Source organism: Choloepus didactylus, chromosome 1, assembly GCF_015220235.1.
Source record: "Choloepus didactylus isolate mChoDid1 chromosome 1, mChoDid1.pri, whole genome shotgun sequence".
In the NCBI taxonomy this organism is placed as follows: Eukaryota; Metazoa; Chordata; class Mammalia; order Pilosa; family Megalonychidae; genus Choloepus; species Choloepus didactylus.
This window is the reverse complement of record NC_051307.1, coordinates 70,162,218-70,186,450: the sequence shown is the minus strand read 5'-3', so window position 1 is coordinate 70,186,450 and position 24,233 is coordinate 70,162,218. Positions and strand designations below refer to the sequence as shown.

The 24,233-nt window shown below is 34.6% G+C and overlaps 1 protein-coding gene and 1 long non-coding RNA gene across 7 annotated transcripts in view; one reads left to right on the top strand and one right to left on the bottom strand.

Moving 5' to 3' along the window:
* The window catches only part of ALCAM (activated leukocyte cell adhesion molecule), a 217,341-nt gene that overhangs the window by 146,850 nt on the left and 46,258 nt on the right, over positions 1–24,233 (bottom strand). The gene's annotated exons all lie outside the window — the stretch shown is intronic.
* LOC119532654 overlaps positions 1–24,233 on the top strand; it is a 69,768-nt gene that overhangs the window by 26,163 nt on the left and 19,372 nt on the right. Inside the window, exon 2 of one of the 5 annotated variants that reach the window (XR_005216568.1) lies at positions 16,784–16,893. The exons of the other annotated variants lie outside the window; for them this stretch is intronic. This is a non-coding gene — a long non-coding RNA (uncharacterized LOC119532654). The remainder of the gene's footprint in view (positions 1–16,783; positions 16,894–24,233) is intronic. 5 annotated transcript variants of the gene reach the window in all.

Genomic DNA, 24,233 nt, shown 5'->3' with positions numbered 1-24,233 from the left:
GCCTTGGGCTGATCTTCTTAATAGGAGGTCTAGGCTTTGAAGGAGACTACCAGCTAAAGCAGACTCCATTTGCAAAGAGAATGAAAGGTGCTTTTTGCCTTGGTATGTTTGTTTTGATTTGCCCCTGGCATTCAAGAAAATCTCTTTGTCATATCACTAGCTAGATAAAAACTTAAGGGACAGCCCAGAGACTAAATCCCATAGATAACACTTTAAAATATTAAAATGCACAATGTGCAAAAAGATTACAAGACAACAAAGAAACAAGAAATGATGGCCTATCCAAAGGAACAAGGTAAAAATCAAGAAACCATCAAGGAAGAGGACCAGACTTTGGACTTAAGAGACAGCAACTTTGAAATACTGATCCAAAATGTTCCCAAGGAGATAAAGGAAAACACAAAGAAAGAACTGAAGGATATGGGGAAAACCATGAAGGAACAATATGGGAATCTCTTTGAAGAAGTTCTAGAACTGAAGAACACAGTAACTGAAAGGGAAAATTCCCTACTCGGTTTCAACGGCAGATTGGGAGAAGAAACAGTCAGGGAACTTGAAGACAATACACGCTGAGGAGCAGATAGATAAAAGAATAAAAAAGAATGAACAAAGCATAAGGCACCTGTGGAACACCATCAAGCATATCTATATATGCATTATGGGAATCCCGGTCTCTGTAGAAGACAGATTGGCAGTTCCTCAGAAAGTAAGTATAGAATTACCATGACATCTGGCAATCCCACTTCAAAGTATATACCCACAAGATTTGAAAGCAGGGACCCAAACAGATATTTGCACACTGATGTTCATAGTGGCCTTATTAACAATTGGCAAAAGATGGAAGCAACCCAAGTATCCATCAACCAATGAATGGATAAATAAAATGTGCTATATATGTAATGGAATATTATTCAACCATAAACATGAATTAAATTTTGATACATGCAACAACATAGATGAACCTTGAAGACATTATGTTGATTGATATAAGCCAGACACAAAAGTACAAATACTGTATCATCTGACTGATATGACATAATTAGAATGAGCAAATTCATAGTGTCAGAATCTAGAATATAGGCTACCAAAAGATGGGATGAAGGTAGGGAATGGGGAGTTAATGCTTAAAATGTACAGATTTTCTATTTGGGTTGAAAGTCAAGTTTTGGTAATGGATTATGGTGATGGTAGAACACATTGTAATTAACAGCACTGAATTATATCTTTGAATATGGTTAAAAGGGGAAATTTGAGATTATATATATATATTAGTAGAATAAAATTTTCCAAAAAACATAGGACTATACAACACAACAATGTACCCTGTTGTAAACAATGGACTATAGTTACTGGTACAAATATACCAATGTTCTAAGGTATCACACTAATGCAAGATATTAATAATAGGGTGGTATATGTATTTTCTGCAAGATTTTTCTGTAAACTTACAATTTCTCTAATAAATATTATAAAAAATAAATTAAAAAAATAGGCAAAGTTGGCTCTAATATGGTATATTTTGTAGGTTTAAAATTTTATTACTAAGCTTTCAGTGGTTTGTAAATATTATCATGGATAATAAATCAATGGCAAGGAGACTAAAAGCAAACATTTTAAAACTTTTCCCCAGAATTATAGACGGTAGAAGTGAGAAATTAATTAATCAACCAAATATAGTCTTGAACCAAACTTGGATCCACATTGCTCCCACATCATGAAATACATAACATCAATATTTTGCCAGAGGTCAACACACATTCAATCACTTCTACCTGAATAATCTACACAAGGACATGGATTTTTGTCTGTTTTGTTTAATTCTGAATGCTTCATATATAGGACAAATAATAACATTCAAAATATAGTTGTTGCAAGAATGGTGCCTCCCTTTCTAACTTCTCCTTTTTTTCCCCTTGGACTCATCATTCTTGTGGATATCTATAGCTTGTACAAAACCAGCAACATTTCACTTGGCTGGGAATAGCATGCTGAATGTCATTTGTGTCACCACTTTTCCCAAATCCTCAGCATATGCTGTGCAGTCAAACCGATCTCATTCCCACCTCATTCCCAACCTGACAGGTTCCAGAGAGTACACACTCAATTCGGAAGAGTACATCTCATTGGCCATAGTGATTGGTTCAGTGGTCATGTGACCCAATAGAGGGCAGGGAGACTCAACTGAAGTACTTGCATGGGAACTATCAAGAAATAGAAGCTTTTTACACTGAGGTTGCTGAGTGGATGGATTGTAATCCTGGCCATCCAACATACCATAGTAAGAAGTTGCCCAAATGAAGTCAAGGTAAAAGAAAACCAAGGCAAGTGATGGCAAGATGTTTATCTTAGCATCATCTGAGCCCTGAATTCTAGACCTGCAGCCAGTCCTACCCAATTACTTTGTAGTCATGTGACCTGATAAATTTCGCTTATCCACTTTGAGTCAGATTCTTACTACTTGCTATTGAAAGAGTCAACAATCACATCCTCCGATAACATTATGTCAATCTCTTAGGGCCCTATAATTAAATAGTAGAAATGAATAGAACCCCTTGGGGGAAAACAATAATAGCCATAATGTGCTCTTAGAAATGTCCAGCAGTGTTTATGTCCTCTTTTTAATTTATTCACATTAAAATTCAAAAAGAGAAAGGGTTGCATTTATTTTTCTTTTAACAGCTCTAGATGGGTTTTTCCTTGTGTGACTTGCCACTGGTTGTTTGAGCACTACTGAATGTACAACTGAAGTAAGTTACAATTACTCCTTAACTTTTGCCAATAATAAACCACCCTAGGCATTGTTTACAAGTAGCAAAAGAACAATTCACATTTTAGAGACAGTTACAATTTATTTAAAAAAAAATGAAGAAGGAAGTGGAGGAGGAGGGGGAGAAAGTGGAGAAGAAGGAGGAGGAGGAGGAGAAGAAGAAAAAGAAGGAGAAGAAAAAAGGAGGAAGAGAAGCAGCAGCAGAAGTAGCTGCAGCCTAAAATGACTTTAGGGATCATCAACATAAATGCCCCCTTTTTACAGTTGAAATTAAAGTACTTGCCCAAAGTCATAGCACTAAGTAGCAGAAGCAAAGACTATACCATAGAAAACCATATGATTTCACTTATTTTAATACCATAGTGTCTTTCTAGAGACTTGCTTTTAAATCCCATACATAAGAGTTTTAAATAGTTACTTAAGCTGAGATTCCATTCACATGCAGAAAACTGGTTCATGATTTTTACATGCATGTATTGTCACTAAGAGAAATGGCAAGGAATTTTATAGTGACAGTGTATTTTACTAAATAAGAGCTCATTAAACAACGATTTCATTAACACCCTTAAAATCCAAAATAAACTTACACAAGACTTAAGAAATAAACTGCTTCATTTCTGGAGGATTTGCTATCTTTTAGGTCAATGGAACATAAATAATCTAATGCTACTTTAGTGTCCTGACAAATTTAATTTATCCCTACTTACCAGTAAGAACAGGTCTATGAATTACTTTAGTAATTGCCCAAGAGGATAAAAGGCCAATGTAGAATACATTTACAAGCATTAAGATATGATTTTTTTTAGTGAAAGAATCTCAAAATCTGAGGCAAAATATTCTTCCTAATATAATTTTGAAATAAGAATATGACATGTTAAATTAAAGTCTAATTTAAAAACAAAATAGATATTAGCAAAGATATACATGCACAGTTCCTTCTAATTTAGCTTGGGCTATATAAAACTAAGACAATTAGTTAAGTTGAAATCTAATGTATTTGAAAGTTTTCCCAAATTACACTTTAGTTGTTTCTCTTACTGTGTTCTCACTCCCATATCAATCATAAAATAATTTATAGTCATACCAAATAACCATAGTATGTAACAAATAAATGCTTTGAAGTTCACAAATGATAGCCTTTGTGTTAATGCAGACCATTATTAATTCCATAAATACCAAAGAATTTAAAGAGAAAGTCAGTTCATGGGGAGAATAGAAAAGATTTTATGTTTGGTATGAATCATAAAGAATTCTTAACACCAAGAGCACCTTTGTCTTACATTTTCAGACTAGCTAGTCTTATAATTAAGGCCCTTCCAGTATACCCACATGGCAGGACAATGAAGTAAGTGACATTTTGGGAATGGGAAATGGAAGTATAAAAAATGCCTTCATTACCCTTAATCACTCAGTCTTCATCCTGGCAACGGACTGAGGAGTACTTTTTTTGCAAGGGATAAAGGATTTTTTAGTTGAAAGAGTCACTTTGACCAGATCATCACATGTCCATCACAAAATTTAAATTCACTGTCTATAGCCCAGTTTTCAGTGTGTCAGCTTGTTTGATAGTGTACATATATTTCTTACAGTGATTGAAGCAATGTCAAGCTCTGTTTAGAAAGCTAAGCGTTCTCCATACCATTCAAAAGAGGTAAAGGAGGAATTTGGTGGTTTAGACATAACACTTATTTATGGATTCTATGCAATATGATATTCAGGATCCTGTAGTGAAAAAATTCCTTGGCCGGATTAATAGAATGTTTCAGTGAACCAGGATTCGTGTGATTTGAAAACTGCACATCAAACATCTATTTATCAATTGAGCCTGTTGATCCTATACTGACTTTGGAATTAAGGACCTGGTGTCATCTAGGATATCCTGGGATCTGATAATAGCAGATGAATTAAACTAAGAACAGTTCTTAGAAATTTATCTCACATTGCAGCCTGATTGTTTCAACCATCAGCAAGAGTTTTCACTGTCTCCAGAAGGAGGATAAAATGATATTAAAACTAAATTTTAATATTTGCAATACTTATTGCTATACTATGTGGTCATTTCTCAAAGTGTTCTGAATGAAGTTTACCAGCTTAAAATATATATGTATATGCATACCACACAGACACATACTCACACACCCCAATGAAAATCTTTTTCATGCTAATATTAGTGGGGCAAAAATGGTTATATAAAGTCATTTATGGTTCCTGTTACATTTTAGGGAATATGATTAGAACAAGAGTGCATATAAATTCTTATAGTAACGTAACAGTTTGTGCTAGGCATTTGAGTTTTGTTCAGACTTTGCAGGGGTATTTTCTTTCTAGTCTGCATTTTTCCATACCTACATTTGAGACAAAGTGCTAGGTATAAGGCAGACAATCTAAAAATGAGTAGATTCATGTACCCCAGCATATGACAGAACGACTTTTATAAAGTAGCTATTGGGAAGTAAGGTATTAAATAAATGTAAAAGTGCATAGCTTAGAAGGTAGCGATATCAAAATATCAGAAAGGAGCTTATTATGTGTGAAGCACTGTGATAAGTTTAACATTTGAAATATCATTAAATTCTCACAAGATCCATATGAAATAGACACGATCACTTCCTTTATACAGGTAAGGAAACTGAGGCTCTCAGAGGTCAAAACATGTTAAACCAGTTTAAAAAGGACAGATTCAGGATTTCAACCCAGGTCTACCTGGATGTGAAGCTTATATATTTTTCACTACAAAATGCTGCCACAGATAAAAAAGTATTGGCAAAGTCCCTTGAGGGACTGGAGAAAAAATATGGAATTATTAAACTTCTCCACCTGAGAGATTCCTGATATTCTCTCAAGCATTAGGGACTCCCAATTTAATAAGCCAAGCCCTTGATCTTGAAGCTTGCTCTTACGAAAATTATTTCTATAATGGCAAAGCTAAGCCTACCTATAATTATGCCCTAGAGTCACCCTCGGAGAACCTCTTTTTTTGCTCAAATGTGGCCTCTCTCTAAGTCTCCCTGGCAACATGGGACATGACTTCTAGGGATGAGCCTGGCCCTGGCATCATGTGATCCCCCAAAAGGCGGAAAAGAAATGCAGCAAAATAAGGTTTCAGTGGCTAAGAGATTTCAAATAGAGTCAAGAGGCTAATCTGGAGGTTACTCTTATGTATGCTTCAGCCAGATACTGCTAATTGCCATGGTAGGCCAAGCCCCAACAGTATTCCTGAAAACCCTAAAGAAAACTCAGGGCTCTATCTGAGGCTCTATAACATTGTCACTCACTAAGTTTATTTTTCAGAAACTTAAAACCTCCAGATTGTTCCTATGCCAGATAAACCCTGAAACTCAGAGGCATCAGTCTTTCCAAGAACATCAACTAGCTGCATCCCCCTACTGCATAATGCTGATACCCCTTTTCAACATGAAGAAGTTAGAATGGTCATTGTCCAAATATCCCTAAAGATTGAGAGAAAGAACAAATGAGGGTGAGGAGTTGTAACAGAGAAGACAGGATTTAACAAATGTTTGTGACTACCGAATCATTATATTGATATTTCTTGTTAGTCTCTAGATTATTAGAAAAGCTAGAAAGAACCACCTGACATTGTGGAACTGTAACCAATACCATATTTTGAAATTTGCTCTATAACTATTTGTTGAACGGTACTTTGAAATTTATCACTTTTCTGCATATATATTATATTTCACAATAAAAAATTTTAAAAAAAGCTGCTACAAACATAAGCAGCTCTGTAAGGGAAATGTAATAATAGAAACTGCTTCTTTCAGGACTGTATTTGGAATGTGAGATATGAAACATAGAACTTTACATTTAATTACAATTCATGAATATTTTCAAATATTTTGAGGAAAAAGATTTATTTCAGGTTGTTTTATTTTCATTTTCAACAGAAAAAAATAGCACTTTATATCCATGAATTCTTAAAGGCTTGTTTTATTTTAAACAAACTCTAAAACAACAAATTAGCAAATTGTAAATTTTGCAATTGTTAATAGCTCTATTTGAAAGAGCATTACCATGGATAACTCTTTATAATAGTTTATCCTTTCCTGAATATTCACTAACAATAGGTTATTCATATGTCTAAATCTGGTAGAAATGTATATGGAGAAGCTTTATAGGCTTAGCTCATTCTTTCATTTTGCATTCCTCTTCTTTATTACACTTCAAGTTTTGCAGCATGAAATCCTCATTCATATTAGAAACACACCCCTATTAAAAAGCACTTGCTCAATAAGATTTCATTATAATCCAAGATGTGTGCAGAATTGAAAAGTAAATTACTACCTTATACTTTTAAATGATTTTGTCATCAGTTTGGAAAGAACAGCTTCTGAAATATGACATAGTTAATGATAATGCTGCATTTCCATTTGCTGTCATAATTCATAATAAAACAGGGTGGAAACTTATTTTAAAAACAATAGACGCACACCCATGAGAGCTTAGACATTTTCCCTAACATAGTTATGCATGGTATATTGATTGCTTTAATGGCTTTAATAACCCTGGTCTTCACCACTTCCTGTGCACACTACATTTGCCATGTGACTGTAGTTTCTCTCATTCAGGTTCAATCCATTTCCCCACTTTCTGAATTTTGGCTCACCTTCCATCTTGCTTTGGTCACTGAGATGATAGCAAATGGGATGCAAGCAGAAGCTTGAGAAAAGCACATTTCTGAATGCCATTGGCCATTGCCATGAGAACATATGCAGGCTGTTCTTCATGAAAAAAACATAATCATAGACCACAGCTGAGTTGCCCCAGTTATGCCACTTGAGGCATAACTGGTTCCAGATGACTTCTCTCCTCCTGCCTTCTCCCCACCTCCACACATGAGTAAGCCCAGCCAAGATCAGCTAAACTTAGCCCAGATGGCACTACCCTACACACTCATGAACTCCTGAGATAAATAAATGCTTACTGTTGTTTGCTGATCGATTTTGGGAGCTGTTTGTGATGCTACATTACTGTAGCAATATCTAAATGATACACTATGTCTCCCCTTGTTTTTCTCTAAGGGTAGAAGTGAGGATCTGCAATTCAGGATTAAGTGCATCTCAGTAAAGTATGTTTCCTATTTCTTAATTAGGAAAAGGCATGTGAACATATTCATATATCTAGATTCACATTCAATTACCATTTTTTAAGCATCTACTGTTTCTGGCACTGTACTAGGAACTTCCAAATAAAAATAAATAATTCAAAAAATAGAGTCTGGAACAATTTGAGCAAAAAAAAATAAAGCACTAATAGATTATAACTGAAAGTATAAAATGAAGATCCATGAGTCCACACAGATATAAATGATTGCATAAATAAATAAATAGAGGAGAATAGCCAAATCTTCCATGCAGAAAAATTCCAGATAATTTGGGTAAATACTCCACCATCGAGGAAGTGGTATATAAATCCCCACTCTTTTAACTGTGGGCTAAGCATAGTGACATTCTTCCAAAGAGTACGTTATGGAAAGGAGGAGGTGGAGAGTAACTTTACAGTGGAAAAATCTGACAAACAATACCTGAGCCTTGTGATCAGGGCAAATACTAGCGGTAATATATATGTATCCTGAATATGGTGTAATGAGAATGGCCCTTTATCACTGTCATCTTCCTCCCTCAAACCCACATTCCCAATCTAATCATGAGGAAAGCATCAAACAAATCCCAATAGAAGGATATTCTATAAAATATCTGACCAGTAACCCTGAAAACTCTCAAGGTCATCAAAAATAAAAGCAAAATCTGAAAAATCGTCACCGCCAAGAGGCAACTAAGAAGACATGACAACTAAATATAATGTGGTATCCTGGATAGGATATTAGGTAAAAACCAAGAAAATCTGAATAAAATATGTATTTTAATTAATGATGCATTGATATAGGCTCTTTATGACAAATGTACTAATGTAAGATGTTAAAGTATAGGAAACTGGGTAAGGAGTATAAGGGAACTCTGTACTATCTTCACAACTTTTCTATAAGTCTAAAACTAATCTAAAATAATTTTTATTATAAAAAGGTAGTGTCCATGAAAAAAATATGCAAAGGTTGTTTTTGTTTAAATTATCATTCATTGCTCTACTGCATAGATTTAAAATTTTTCAAGATTGCCTATACAACAATCTGTTTGTTCAGGTGTTGTTGGTTTTTTGGTTTCAATACTCATTTCCTTTTTAGGTTCTCTTGGTAAGATGAGTAGTTTAAAAAACAATCTCCAAAACTGAAATTTCCCAAACAGCACTTTAGAGAAATGAATTTTAACAGACAGCTAATTCAATGCAGATCATTAAGAAACAAACAGTGTCTCATTCAAAAACAAAATAAATTTTGTAGGTGAAGATCACTTTAGCTCTAAAATGCATTTAAGTGCATAGATTACACATTATTTTTAAAGTGCATTGAAAATAAAATACAAATTGCATAATCAATTAGTTTTCACTAACATTTTTAAAAATTATTGCTAAATATCACTTCTTGTCACAACCTCTCTGAAGAAGATTAATGGTAGAAACACAGAGATACCAGCTGTTTAAATATGCTCTTTATTTACAGAGCCAGCTAAATAAATAACCAATCTGCTTAGCAACTATAAACTTTCTTTAGTTCAAACACTTCCATGGAGATCCCCTACACACTGAACACTATTTTTTAAAATACTAAGCCATTATCCTTAATAATGTAATATTATGAGAGAAATGTTCAGTGCAGTAACAAAAATAACCAATAGCTCATATGCCTGGGGCTTTAAAAAAATTAAGGATAACCAGTAGGGTTTAGCAAATAGGCCTAAAAGATAAAGGAAGCAGGTGTAGAAGACATTTAATGAAACATGCCTCTCATTTTTTATTCTTCTTATATTTGATTTCTTGGGATTCTCTGTTTGACAGTATATTTGCTTCAGGCAGATGCTTTTATGATGTTAGTCCACTGATGTTACAACCAAAAGAAGGATGGCAGTTAGCAGGGTTGAAACCTAATATTAAGTTTTAAAAAGCAAAGTAGACTTCCTGCAGATAGAATAATGGATCATATCACATTTGATATTTTTCCGGAAATAAGAATGTCAGCATACATTCATTAAGAGTGTTTTTTTTGTGTGTCCCACGTGAAGTTTCCATTGAAGATAAATGTCGAAATGCAAGTTACTGAGTCATAAAGATTAAAGGTTCATTCTGCTTTCTTTAAGGGCCTGTTTATACAAATTCCAGTCTAGAGAATAATGCCCAATATATTTTCTGATCACCTTGTTTTCTTACATGCTTTAACTATCTCAGAAAATAGTAGTATTAATCTGTGTAACGGACTACACAACGAATACCATGTCTCCATAAGTGAGACAAACAAAGGACTTATTAATAAATGCAGTGTTTTATGAATTCCCTTTTAAAAGCATAACTTCTGAAATACTTATGAGAAGTCAGTACTGCAATACTTATCCCTTGCAATTTGTGTTTGTTTTTATCATATTTCTAGTATTTATCTATAATACATGAATCACACATAAAATTTTAAAAATATTTATGGAGGACTCAACTAATCTCTTCCCAGTGCCAGAAAACAGGAATATTACAATATCTTGGAAAAAGAAGAACTTTAAAAACAAAAACCTTTTCTTTTCAAATCAATAGTTGAAGGACATACGTGGTAAAAATTGAAGTTAAGATAAAGAAAACTCTTGATGTGCATGGATTTCTGTTTAGACTTTATTATTTTCAGGTTGGCTAAGCCTTATGTGGTACATTTATTCTGTCAGAGGGCCTTTTAGTCCTACAAATCTTTTTATTTCTAATTCTAAGTTTGTCTGATAATATTTACTCAGTCATGGGGATTTTACAAAGGATATGAGTAGTGATCTCCCAAGAGCACATAGCAACTCCAGGCCTTTCTAGGCATCCAAATATTGAGTTCAGATGCTTCAGGATTACAAATGAAGGATTTTAAAATATTATCCTTTCTTCTACAAAATTCTATTTGTGTGTGGGCAATATATTATCTCGATCCAGCATTTGATTTCCCCATTACTTTTTAATGAATATTATATGTAGTCTCCAATCTTGAACTAATTTATCTGGAAACTTCCTTTGAAGTTATATCATTTGTGGGCATTTTCCAATGGAATGACTGTTGGGCACATAGTGGACAGGTTTTCACAAGAGCCCACGGAGGCAAGATAAGAACAGAGTAAAAAGCACAAGTGGATTAGGCTATGATGAGCCAAAATGACGTTACAGTGTATCTAAGAAAGTGTTAAATTCTGTGGACTCTCTCTCCCCAAACCTTCAAAGATACTCCTAACTTTGCCAACAATTTGAGGGAGAAAAGAACTCTGTAAAGGTAATTTAAGGACTACTCAGAAACTCAGGGGTTAAGATTCCTTGCTCTAGGCAAGGTTATCACACAAGGCAGAGGAACTAGCTAGGACTAGAGCTTTCCAGCTTCCAGGTTCCTCACCCCACCACCATTCCTTGACAATTTTCAGATTATGGTGATAAAGCACTGGAGACAGAAGGCAAAATGTGGCAGAAATAGAAGTTTTAAGGCACTCTATACTAGGGTTTGCCTTTCATTCCCTACACTGTCCCTTTATTTTTCTCTGTTTCTCAGCACTTTGTCTCTCTTCTCTACCTCTATTAGGCATGAAAGAAAAGCCCTGTAAGTGGAGGGGCAGCTGAAACTTGCCAGGAAAAGGAGTACAGTCAGTGGGGTGTCCTTTGGTAAAAGGGAGGTAAAAATCACCTTTACGTCTCATTCTGCTCTCCCAGTTACCCTGCCTTCTCTCTCTCCACATACACTCTCTCTCCAGTTTGTTTTCCCTTCATTTCCCCATTGTGCAGAATTACTAAGAACTGGAGAATGTTCTTTGGAAAGGGTGGTAGTAGTGATGATTAAAAAAACATGATGTCCTTTTTTCCCCTTCCTTTCCCAATCCTTAAGGAAAATACAATCCACCTGACACTGGTGAAGGCAGCAGAATTTCCATGTCTGTCCAGATGGAATGACTGTTCAAATGTAAGAGAAATATCCCAATCATTGTATATAAAGTACAAGACTATCTCTATTTGGTTAAATGTTGATTTTATTTAATCAAATAATGGAAACAGGAAAACAGACAAGTTTTTTAAAAGTCTAATGATTCTCTTTTGTTCATTTGTTGTTAAAACTAGCCATGTTTCTGAATATACAGGAAAAAAATACACCATTTATATCCTAATTTGCATTTGCATTTGAAGTGAATAGTTGTTCCACATTATCCAAACTTCTTAAGCATACCCAAGGTGAGCTAGAGCAAAGGCCCTTGGGTGACCGTACAGTGACATATACTCTTGAACTTCGTTTGCCAGCTGTTATATACTTTCCTCCATTTTCTGTTAATCCTAAAAGTAACTAAAAAGATATAAGTAATCATCAGTGTCCCAGTAGAGGTGTTCAGGGGTTGCGTCTAAATCTTATTGAATTCTGGGTGTGCTTAAGAATTTTATAGCATTTTCCCAATGAGATCCAAGTCAAATTCAGAAGAATCTTATTTAAGAAGCTAATCCAATTTGCATAATTGGAAAAATATAATTTTTGATATCCAAGATATTATAGAAAGAAATCAGGTTTCAAGAATCTTCAAAATAGAATGGATATGTTCTTCTGTTTTACACCAACCATAAGGATAATTTGATTTTTCAAAAACAGTTTTATTCACGCACCATACAATCCATCAGTGACTCCAGGTATGATCACATATTTATGCATTTATCACCACAATCTATATGAAGATATTTCCATTTCTACCACAAAAAAAGAGGAAGAGGAGAGAAAAAAAGTGAAGAATAAAAATACAAAAGATAGACAAAAATAAAAAAAATTACAATGAAAAGGTCAGATAACAACAACACCAAGAATTCCATACCCTCCCTTATATCTCCCTCTTATTGACATTTAGCTTTGGTGGATTGCCTTTGTTACAATTAATGGAAGTATATTACAATGTTACTGTTAACTATAGGCTCTTGTTTGCATTGATTCTATTTTTTCCCCTATACATCCAATTTTCAACACCTTGAAATGTTGACATTCATTTGTTCTCCTTCATGTAAAAACATTCTTATATTAGTACATTTAATCACCATCACCATCATTGACCACTCTAAGTTTCACTAAGTTATACAGTCCTAGTCTTTATCTTCTATCTTTCCTTCTGGTATCATACATGCCCCTAGCCTTCCAAACCTCTCTCTCTTGTCTTTTCCTATCTGCCTGTAGCATCCTTTTATTATTTCTTTTTTTTTTTTTTTTTTAATCATCATTTTATTGAGATATATTCACATACCACGCAGTCATACAAAACAAATTGTACTTTCGATTGTTTACAGTACCATTACATAGTTGTACATTCATCACCTAAATCAATCCCTGACACCTTCATTAGCACACACACAAAAATAACAAGAATAATAATTAGAGTGAAAAAGAGCAATTGAAGTAAAAAAGAACACTGGGTACCTTTGTCTGTTTGTTTGCTTCCCCTACTTTTCTACACATCCATCCATAAACTAGACAAAGTGGAGTTTGGTCCTTATGGCATTCCCAATCCCACTGTCACCCCTCATAAGCTACATTTTTATACAACTGTCTTCGAGATTCATGGGTTCTGGGTTGTAGTTTAATAGTTTCAGGTATCCACCACCAGCTACCCCAATTCTTTAGAACCTAAAAAAGGTTGTCTAAAGTGTGTATTATTTCTTAAAGAGCAGTCATCTTGTTCACAAACTCTCTCAGTGTCTGTTTGTCTGAAAACATTTTATACTCTCCCTCATTTTGAAGGACAATTTTGCCAGATATAGAATTCTTGGTTGGCAGTTTTTCTCTTTCAGTACCTTAAATATATCATACCACTGCCTTCTTGCCTCAATGTTTTCTACTGAGAATCCACACATAGTCTTATCAAGCTTCCCTTGGATATGATGGGTCGACTTTCTCTTGTTGCTTACAGAATTCTCTCTTTGTCTTTGACATTTGATAATCTGATTTTAAGTATTTTAGAGTAGGTCTATTCGTATCTATTCTGTAGGTACATTGCACTTCTTGGATCTGTAATTTTATGTCTTTCATAAGAGATGGGAAATTTTCAGTGATTATTTCTTCCATGATTGTATCTGTCCCCTTTCCCTTCTCTTCTCCTTCTGGGAAACCCATGACACATATATTTGTGTGCTTCAAGTTTTCATTCAATTCCCTGAGATGCTGCTCATATTTTTTCATTCTTTTCCTTATCTGTTCTTTTATGTGTAGGATTTCAGATATCTTGTCCTCTAGTTTATAAATCCTTTCTTCTGGCTCTTCATAGCTGCTGTTTTATGTCTCCATTGTATTTTTCATCTCTTCTATTATGCCTTTCACTCCCATAAGTTCTGCTATTTTATTTTTCAAGCTTATGGATTCTTCTTTATGGCCATCCAGTGTCTTTTTTATATCCTTCATCTCTTTTGCCACATTTTCCTCCAGCTCATTGATTTGATTTAGCATATTTGTTTGAATGTCTTTAATTAGTTGTTTCAACTCTTGTATCTCATTTGAAGTGTAAGTTTGTCCCTTTGACTGGGCCATATCTTCGTTTTTAAACCTGGTGTGACTCGTAATTTTTGTTGTCTAGACACCTGGTTTCTTTGATTACCTCAATCAGATTTTCCCAGACCAGACGGGCCCAGGTCTCAGGAGGAGGGTGTAATTAGTAACAGGTTTCCAGTTCTATGCTGTGTTCTCAGTCCTTTCACCCATTCCAGACTGGTGTATGATGTATGTCCAGTCACGGATGTCCCCCAAATAGCTATTCCAGACTATTCACTAACTGTTCCTAGCTATTTACTGGTTGCTCTAGAGGACTAACTAAATTCAAGATAATTTAATTTAACCTCAAAATATTTCCAATTAGAAGACAAAGGCTCAAAGACTCTAAATGACCAGCCCACAGTCAGTTAGGAAGTTAAAGGCATTAAATATAGCTCCAAAATGCCCTGACTTTCACTCAAATTAAATTTCTAGTTCATGATCCTCAAAATGCAGAACACACAAAAAAGCACCCCAAAAATAACAAAATCAAACTTAGTTTTGCTATGATCCTGGGCTAACATTCCCTTCAATTGGAGGAATAGATCTCCTATGAAAAGTTAGACCACAAAGGATCTCATTCATGAAAGAGCCTCCTCATTTTCTAAGAGATGAACAAATGACTAACCACATAGCCAATGAGGCAAACAGCTATTGCCCATGATGTTCTGAAAAAATGTCTTGTGACAGCTAATCCAACTCTACATAATCCACCCCCCAATGCTAGAGTAAAAAGTATCAAAACTATGCCAGCAAAAATGTCTAGGAACTGTGGTATTCAACTTTTTGTCACATACATATTAGTGGCTATTTAATTTATGCCACTTATTATAAGGTACAGCATGGTACATTTAAAACATAAACTTACAGCTAATCAGAAGCTAATTAAAAACCTTACACTATAATTTTCTGTGCTTGCTTTCATCTGTAGTATTACAGGAGCAATTATATGATTTTTACAGTGTAATCTATTTAATTTTTTTATAATAGTTATTCTTTAAATGTTTGCTGAAACCAGTTCTCTAGGATGGGAAGTGTTCAGAGGCCCTAAAACCACAAAATCCCACTAATTCATCTAATGATGGCTTCTTTGACAGATTAAGAGGTCCACTCTGCAAGGGGAGAGAATTCTGGCTCCCCTGCCCTGTCCAAGCATAGCTAGACATTAAACACAAACTAAGCAAACAGAACCAGGTCCTCTGTTCATTGTTCAGGCAACTCAAAACATCTTCCAGCCTCATTCCCCCCTTCTCTAGAATGGAACTCAGTGAATATGCACCATCCAGAATTTGGAGGCAGTATAGCAAGATTGTTAACTGTGAGGGCATAACATTCCAGAGTTCAAATTCCAACTCTGTCACTTACTCCCTCTAGGAATGTTACTTTATCCTCTTCAAGCCTCAGTTTCATTATCTGTAAAACATATTAAATACTGTAGCTAATTCATAAAGCTATCACAAAAATTAAGTGAGATGATGCAGATAAAGCACTTTACTACAGTATCTAGCATAATGTAAGCACAAATAGTAACTTATTATTGAGAAAATATATGTAGGCAAATTCTACAAGCCATCAAATGCTATAAAATGCAAGGTATTTTTAAGACGGTGTTGAGATACTGCTGCCAGGTTAGTGGCAGTAGGTATTTTACTCATTAACTCATTAAGCTTTTCTCCTCAGCCACAGTAGAACATCAATAAAATATTGGTGAATGGTTCAAAGTGAACACATTTAGAACTCTAGAAAAATCCAGAAAAGTAGAAAATATACGTCAAGGCTGCTCAAGGAATAATATTATACCTGTCTTCCAGTCCCCACACATGATTCTCCTTTAACCATTCTTGACTCTCCATCTCCCTCCCAGTCACCTCATCCTCCTTCTCAACTGCAATAGGTCCCAGGCCCTGTTCCTTGTTCCCTGAACCTCTCTCCTCAGACTTCACCCTCAAAGTGTACTGCCCAGACCTGTAGCACTTAATATCATCTGGAAATTTGATAGAAATAGTCTCTCAGCTTCCCGCCTACACCTGCTGAATCAGAATCTGCAATGCTTTAAGATCGTTAGCATTGCATACTCAAGTTTCAGAAACACTGCTCTAAGTTTATCTATTGTCATGTGAACTGTCATTTCTAAAAGGGCAACTCTATCTTAAATCCAGATTTCCAATACTGACCTCACACCAATTCATATTTTCAAATACTTTCAGGATATTTGCAATTCCACTGCCAGCACCACAGCAAATTCAGCAGTTAAAAATGGTTATAAATGAATAATAGTTATAAATGAATAAACACACACACATATATAAATAAATAAATAAATAAATAAATAAATAAATAAATAAATAAATAAATCATCATTCTCTCCCACCAACCACATTTTATTCAAATTTTACCAGGGCTGGAATCTTCTTCCCCAGTGCTTCTCATACTCCCCAGTGCTCCTCATGCCTCCTTTTCATCCCTTAATTGTCACCTCAGAGGGGCACTAAAAACCCATCTAAAATAGGTAAGTTCCTACCATTAGCTTTTTCTTATATTGCCCTATTGGTTTCACAATACATATCACTATATGTTACGTATGTTTACTTGTTTACCTTAAGCCTCCCCCACTGGAGTGAATTCTGTGTAGACAGAGACCTTTTTCTTTTCCCTTTTGTCCACCTCTGAATTCCCAGTGCTTGACACAATGACAGACACATAGCAACTGATCAACTTAGATCTGTTTACTAAATGAATGAAGCTAGTCTCCCAGGTTAGAAAAGTATGTTACAGATTCCTTAGGTTCCTTTTCTTCTCCCATGGTAGTCAGTCTTTGAACAATAATTGATCCCTCCGAAATATCTACAATGCTCTGCAAATGGTTTCACGGTCTGATGTCAATTGTCAGGCTATATGACTTAACACCTAGGCTACTGAAAAGCCATCCTCATTTCTCTCACCCCTCTCTCTGTCACCTTTAGAGATATGCAAAAATTATTGCCTTCAAATGCTGAACTCAACAAATCTTAAAGTATAATGCTTGTCTTTTAAGATATTCTTTAAACTGGCCCCTTACAACTATTCAAAATTATTTACCACAACTCTAAAATCATGTAGCCTAGATCAAACAAGTTTAATTTCTCATTATCCCACCAGAAAACGTTCTCATTCCTATACTAACATGCTTTTGGTCACATTATTTATTTTGCCTGAAATCCCTCTTATTGTCAGTGTACTGGAAAGAAAATGAATTTTTTTTATTCAGACGATTCTAAGTGTTAATCTGAATTCTGCTACTTTATTGGATGTGTAATTTAGTATAGCTGATGCCCTGTAAAATCAGAACAATAATAACTGCCCAATAGGTGCTCAGTGAGGATTTAATGAGATAATCACTGATATCTAAAATTTATTGACAGCAAACTGTGGCTCAGGTTCTGTTCTATAACTTTTACATGTATTTATGCACTTAATCCTCACAATAACCCTTTGAGGTAAATACTATTTCTTATGCATGAGGAAACGGTGGCATGGAGAGCTGAAGTAATTTCCTAGTAAATAGATTCTGCCTTTTGAGCTGATACCCTCAACTACTAAAAAAATATTGTGTCTGGAATAATGTACCTGTTACACACACCAAAAAATGTTAACGAATGAATGAGTAATCTGAAAATAATAAAAATGCAGTTCTTTTAAAAATGCTAGTTGGATTTTCTCCAACTATTCAAATAAAAGTAACTTATTTGATTCAAAATAAAAAAGTCACCTTGAATCAAAGTTACTGTCTAGCTGTTTGCAATAAAATGGGCAGCTGGCCACTAGTGAATATTTGAAAGAGAAAGATAAAATAGATTTTTTTTATAAGATCTAGCTGTTTCCCCTCTATGAAAGGTGTGTGAACTCTTAACCATGGGCTCAAGGTTTTTGTTATAGAGGTGATTGATTTGGACTTTTTTTTTTTTATCTTTCAAACATTTTACTGAATAAATGAAGGGTTTAAAAACAACGTTCTCTCTCATATTCTCATGTTCTCTCACGTTTTCTGCTCTTTCTTTCTCCTCATTTTCTTAATTTCTTCCTAGTTTTTCCTTTCTTCCTTCCTTCTTTCCGTTTTCCTGTTTCCTTGTTTTGGTCTCTGTTTTAATGCTGCAACCTTTCTCAATATGTGTGGGTGATCTCTGATTCTCTGTTCATATTTGAGAGCAAATTACTAAAAATCATATTAGAACCATAAACAAACTTGAAAAAAGAGAAAATATCTGTTATATATGACAGACTAATGGTCAATGTTCTTAATATCTAAAAAGTATTAACAAATAAATGAAGAAGATAATTATTTCAGTAAGATTGATTTGGACTTTAAATACCAAAATATGTTTTTTTACTTTATGTTAGTTACAGTATTAACTTATAGAATAAGATGATAGATGCCTGTATATAATTTTCTAATGAGGTATTTCACAATACTCTGCTACAATCTAAAATAATCTGGCTAATAATGTTCTAATACAGATATTAGACATTAGTAAAACAAACATAGCTTTGGTAGAGAATTAGATCACACTATACAGAATTTTAAAAATAATTGAAAAAAAATAAAAATAATTGATTACATGTTTTTGTTGTTTTCTAAAAGACAGATGTAAAAAATAATGAATGTGATTAAATACTACCCACAGTTAAAACTGTATTCAGTACTGAAATCATATAACTGATTAAGCTTAATGTCTTTATTATATCATTTCCCCTGTTTGTCCTCTGAAATGAGATTCCATAGGCAGTGCTAACAATCACTTATAGCAATATTTATTTTTTTGATAGTCCCTGAAAAAAGTATATCAGAGATTTTCATTGAATAATGGGGGGCAACTTCCCAAAGAACCAAAGCTAGCATAGGAAAGAACTAAGGATATTATAATATTTGTAATAAATTGTTGTAATAAGGTTGTTACCCTAAAGACTTTTTGATTCACCATCTATAATATAGGAATGCAGATCTTATTAAAAAAATCTATTTTATTTTCCTCTTTCAAATATTCACTAGAGGCCAGCTGCCCATTTTATTGCAACAATAGGAATTTGCATCAGACGAATCCAGTAACTGTATGTCTTAACAACATATATTATGTTGTAAAATGGGGCAGCTGCTATATTTTCAATTCAGAACTAGTATAAATGTTAATTATAAGACTAATCATTTCAGAAAATTATGTTCAGTTGTTGAACTATGTCATTCCCTAGAGTAATGACTACACTTGTTCTTTCTGTCCATTAATGCTTCTCCCACTCAAATACTTTGTATCCCACTGACTCTTCAGGAAGTGGTTGGAGAACAAAACAAGTTCATCTGGCATAATTTTGCAATTATCAGTGGCTTGACCACAGACTTCTTGAAAAGCTGTTGTATCCTATTATTGTTCAATATTCTACTCTTTAATATACCAAAGAAATCTAATACAATACCATAATGATAACATCTAGCATGTTGCACACATTAAATGATTATTACAGCCCCCATAAGATGAAGAAAGGCACTATTTTCTCCATTTATCACTTGTGGTCTGGAAGAGCATGTATTTTGCCCAAGGCTATAAAATATCTCAGAGGCAAAGCAAAAATCCAGAAGCATTAATTTATTAATTAGTGTCCATTAACTGCATTTATTAAAGTAGAAGTGGAAAATCAAACAAATTTTATGCCTATGTGAATTAATGATACTACTGGAAATAATGTTGGAATCGTGGGTTGTTTTAAAGTATTTTCAACCCTGTATAGGCCAAAATTTCCAAAACTGTGGCCCTAGAAGAGGATTAGAATGTTTTTAACATCATCAAAGTCTTTGACTCAAGAATTAACAAATATCTTCCAGAAATTTTCTCAACTATAGCACCACTGCTTGGACACTGAGCAAGGCTGTGGGATCAGGGACTTCTATGATTGACAAGTCTTAATCCACTTTTCAGTGTGTTACTTTTCCATAATAAACCACCTTTTTCTTGATCCTTCATCAGGATAGAGGAGGATGAGGAAAAGAACAGACAATACTAAAAGCAAATTATTTGTGTTCCTAATTTAAAAAACTGTGGAAGAAGCAATTCTTCAAGATCTCAATTTCATTGGGATCTAATGTTGAAAGCTTAGTATAAACAGAATATGTGGTCATTGAGATCTGGTATTTTCAATGTTATGCTCAACACAAAAATTTAATTTTTTACGGATCTCAAAAGAAACATAATCAGGACCAAGATGGAGACGGAGGTATAAAATGCTCCAGGATATTGTTCCCCCACAGAATCTAGGCACAACTAGCAAAAATTTCCAGAGCCATATTATTCAAAACTCTGGAAAACACTTAAAAGTTTGCAGTTTAACTGAGAAAGGGCCAAATTAACAAAACTGAGCTCAACACAATAGGAAAAACTTGTGGCATTCCTTCCCACACCATCTTGCCCATGTGGTATAGAGGCAGCTACACTTAATTTTAGGTCCCTGGCTCTGTTCATGTGCATACTGAAGTGCCTGTAGCTCAGAGTCAATCTACCTGATGGAAACCTGAAAGACCAAACCAAGAAACTCCTCTCTGCCTTGCCCTCCTGCAACTGCCCTGCTGAGAGAAGCAGCTTGCTGACAGCTAAAGCATTGTAAGAAAAAATTAAGTCAAGTGGTCTGGGCAAAAGATTACCTGCTTTAAGTTATACAATTCTACATCTGTGAGGGGAGAATGTCTATTTCATAGGAAATAGAGGGGGCATTCAAATTCTTGTAAATGGGAATTCCTAAGGCCATAAGCAAGCACAAGCCCAGGAAAAGACAGAGGCTGGAGAGAAAACTGAAAGAACCCTACATTTTGCATTCACATTGCTCTGATCTTCACAGGAGGGCTGAACTCTGAAGAAGACTAGCAAACATAGAGCCAATTTGCAAAGACTGTATAAGGTGGTTTTTCCATTGGTTTATGTATTTTATTAGCTAAAGGCACTCAAGGAAATTTCGATCACGTCATTAGGTGGATTCAAATTTAAGGAACAGACGGCTCAGTGACTAAATCTCAAAGTTAACAGTTTAAATAAATATCCTGAAATCACCAACCAAGAAAAACAGAGTTTGCATATGCTGGACAAAGACTTTAAAAATGATCCTCAATATATTCAAGGAGATAAAGGAAAATGCGGAAAAAGAATTAAAAGATATCAGGAAAACAATGAATGAACAATATGATAATCTAAATAAAAGAAACTTTAAAAAGGAGCCAAACATAAATATTGAGTCAAAGATGCAATAATAAAATGAAAAAATCCCTGGAGAGCTTCAACAACAAATTGAGCAGAAGAAAGAATAATGCATGCTAAGACAAGACAATTGAAATAAAACTGGCTAGGGAAAAGAAAGAAAACAGAATTAAAAAAAATCAACGAACAAAGCCTAAGAGACCTGTGGTACACCATCAAGTGTACAAATATATGCATCATGGGAGTCCTAGAAGTAGGAGAAAGAGAGAAAGAAGCAGAAGAAATATTCAAAGAAATAATGGCAGAAAACTCCCCAAATTTAATGAAAGACATGAATATGCACATTCAAAAAGCCCAATGAACCCCAAACAGAATAAACAGTAAGAGAACCAAGCCCAAATGCATAGTAGCCAAACTGTCAAATATCAAGGATTAACTTGAAGACAAATACACACTGTTAGAAATTGATCAAACTGTCAATTGCAAAGGACAGGGAGAGAGTTCTGGAAACTGCACGAGAAAGGCTGCATATTGTCTACAAGAGAGTCCCAGTAAGACTAACTGCTTTTCCTTTATAAGAAATCATGGAAGCAAGAAGGCAGTGGAACAAAAATATTAAAAGTGCTGAAAGAAAACAAGTGCCAAACTGAGAATTTAATATCCAGTGAGACTTTCTCTCAAAAATGAAGGAGAAATTAAGACATTCTCAGATAAAGAAAACCTGAGAGAATGAGTCACCACTGGACCTGCCCTATGAGCAATGCGAAAGGGAGTTCTTCATATGGAAAGAAAAGGCATTAGACAATAGTTCAAAGCAGCACAAAGAAATAAAGATCACTAGGACTACTGTACTGTATCTATTTGATATGCAACTCAACATCTTCTTACAGGTGCTAAAATGCAAATGCATACCAAAGCCAGATACACACACACACACACACACACATATTAGTCTGTAATTTAATTTTCTTGAATTGACTGCTATGCAGTTCCTCCCAAAGTACAATTCAGATATCTGATATTTGAGAGAAGCAGTCATCAGAGATGTGCAAATCATCCCTTCCTCTTGGCCTCTTGACTCTGTAAGCTCTATCTCTCTATTATATTGGCTTTAATCCTTTCAGAGATAAAGAAAAGCAATGTAAATTGTCTTCAGACATATTCACATAAGTGGGTACCATGAATTTTTTTCAAAGAATTCACAGACACTCCAACCTGACTATGGAATCCTGATTTGAATAAATGTCAATGAATTTCCCTAAACTTTTATTTGAGAATAAAAGTGTTCTCTTTAAATGAATCTCTCTCTTTTTTTTTAATTTTAAAAAGTGGAAGATGCATAATCTTGTTCTTCTCTTTCCACTGGATTCAGGAAGGAGAAGGGAAACCACTGTGAACTTCAGGTATGCCTGCCACATGTGACACTACATAAGGTGCACCAATACATAAACTTAATTGATTCCTAGTAATGCTAGAAGTTAGGTTTTGTCAATGCTTCTTTAATAATGAGAAATAGGATACAGGGATGTTAAACAGTTTGCCCAATGTTACAAATTTGGCACGTGGCGGAGCACTTCAAACGCTGCAACAACGACATCTAAGCTCTTTCAAGTAGACTTTGCTGCCAGCTTCTATGCTTAATGAACAACACTACCTTATGCCATATCCCTGGCATAATAATGTCCTCTTACCTTTCAATTCATTCCTGATCTCTCTTTTACCTTATATTTTAAAATTCTTATAAGAGGTGAGAGGAAAAACATAGAAATAAAGGGAAGAAAGAAGGAGTAAACAAAGGAAAGAAGGAGGGGAGAAAGGAAAGGAAACATTCAAGAGTGACTCTTTCCAAAATGTAAAATAGGGCAATCATCTCTTTCCGTGATAAAACTGGAACAACTATCTTTCAGGGAACTTTTTTAAAAAGAATATAGTATTTGCTAATCTTTCTATGAAATATGAAGTAAAGTTTGTGATTCTGCAAAAATTCCACAACAGTGTGTATTTGTGCTTGTACATATAAAAAGTCTTTATCTCTTCCTCTGCCTCATCTATCTCCCATATACAAACATATCCAGATGTTTATAACATCAAGCCTGTCGCTGGGCTGAACACACATTAGGCAGTCAATAAATGTTTGATTAGGGGGTTGGAATTAGATTCTATCTTCACTATTTGACTTACTTCAGAATGTGAACTTTGTGATAGCATAATTACTTACATGTCACTATTATTTATTCATTCTCCAAGGAAATTTAAATTCTTATAACAATCTGCTTATTTTGACAACATGCTGTTAAGTCTCAGACTAGTAACAGCTTCCCTAACTGGAAAATTAAGACTCCCCTGTGACCACTTATAATTTCTAGTCTGCTACATTTAAAAAAAAAATCCCCATGGGAAATTTTATTACCAACTATTTTAAGACCTACAAAATTTAGTCTTTTAAATTCATTTTCCTTCTTTGCATCTGGACTTTCCCTATCAAAATGACCCTTGAAACACTGCAAAGATATTAAATTCTCTGTGACATAGTTTGGGGCATCCCGATTACCAACCACTTAAAAGTGCTTCAACTCATGAGTCAACTTGACTAGGTTTTGGTGTCCAGTTATTTGGTCACCTGATTGCTACTTTGAAA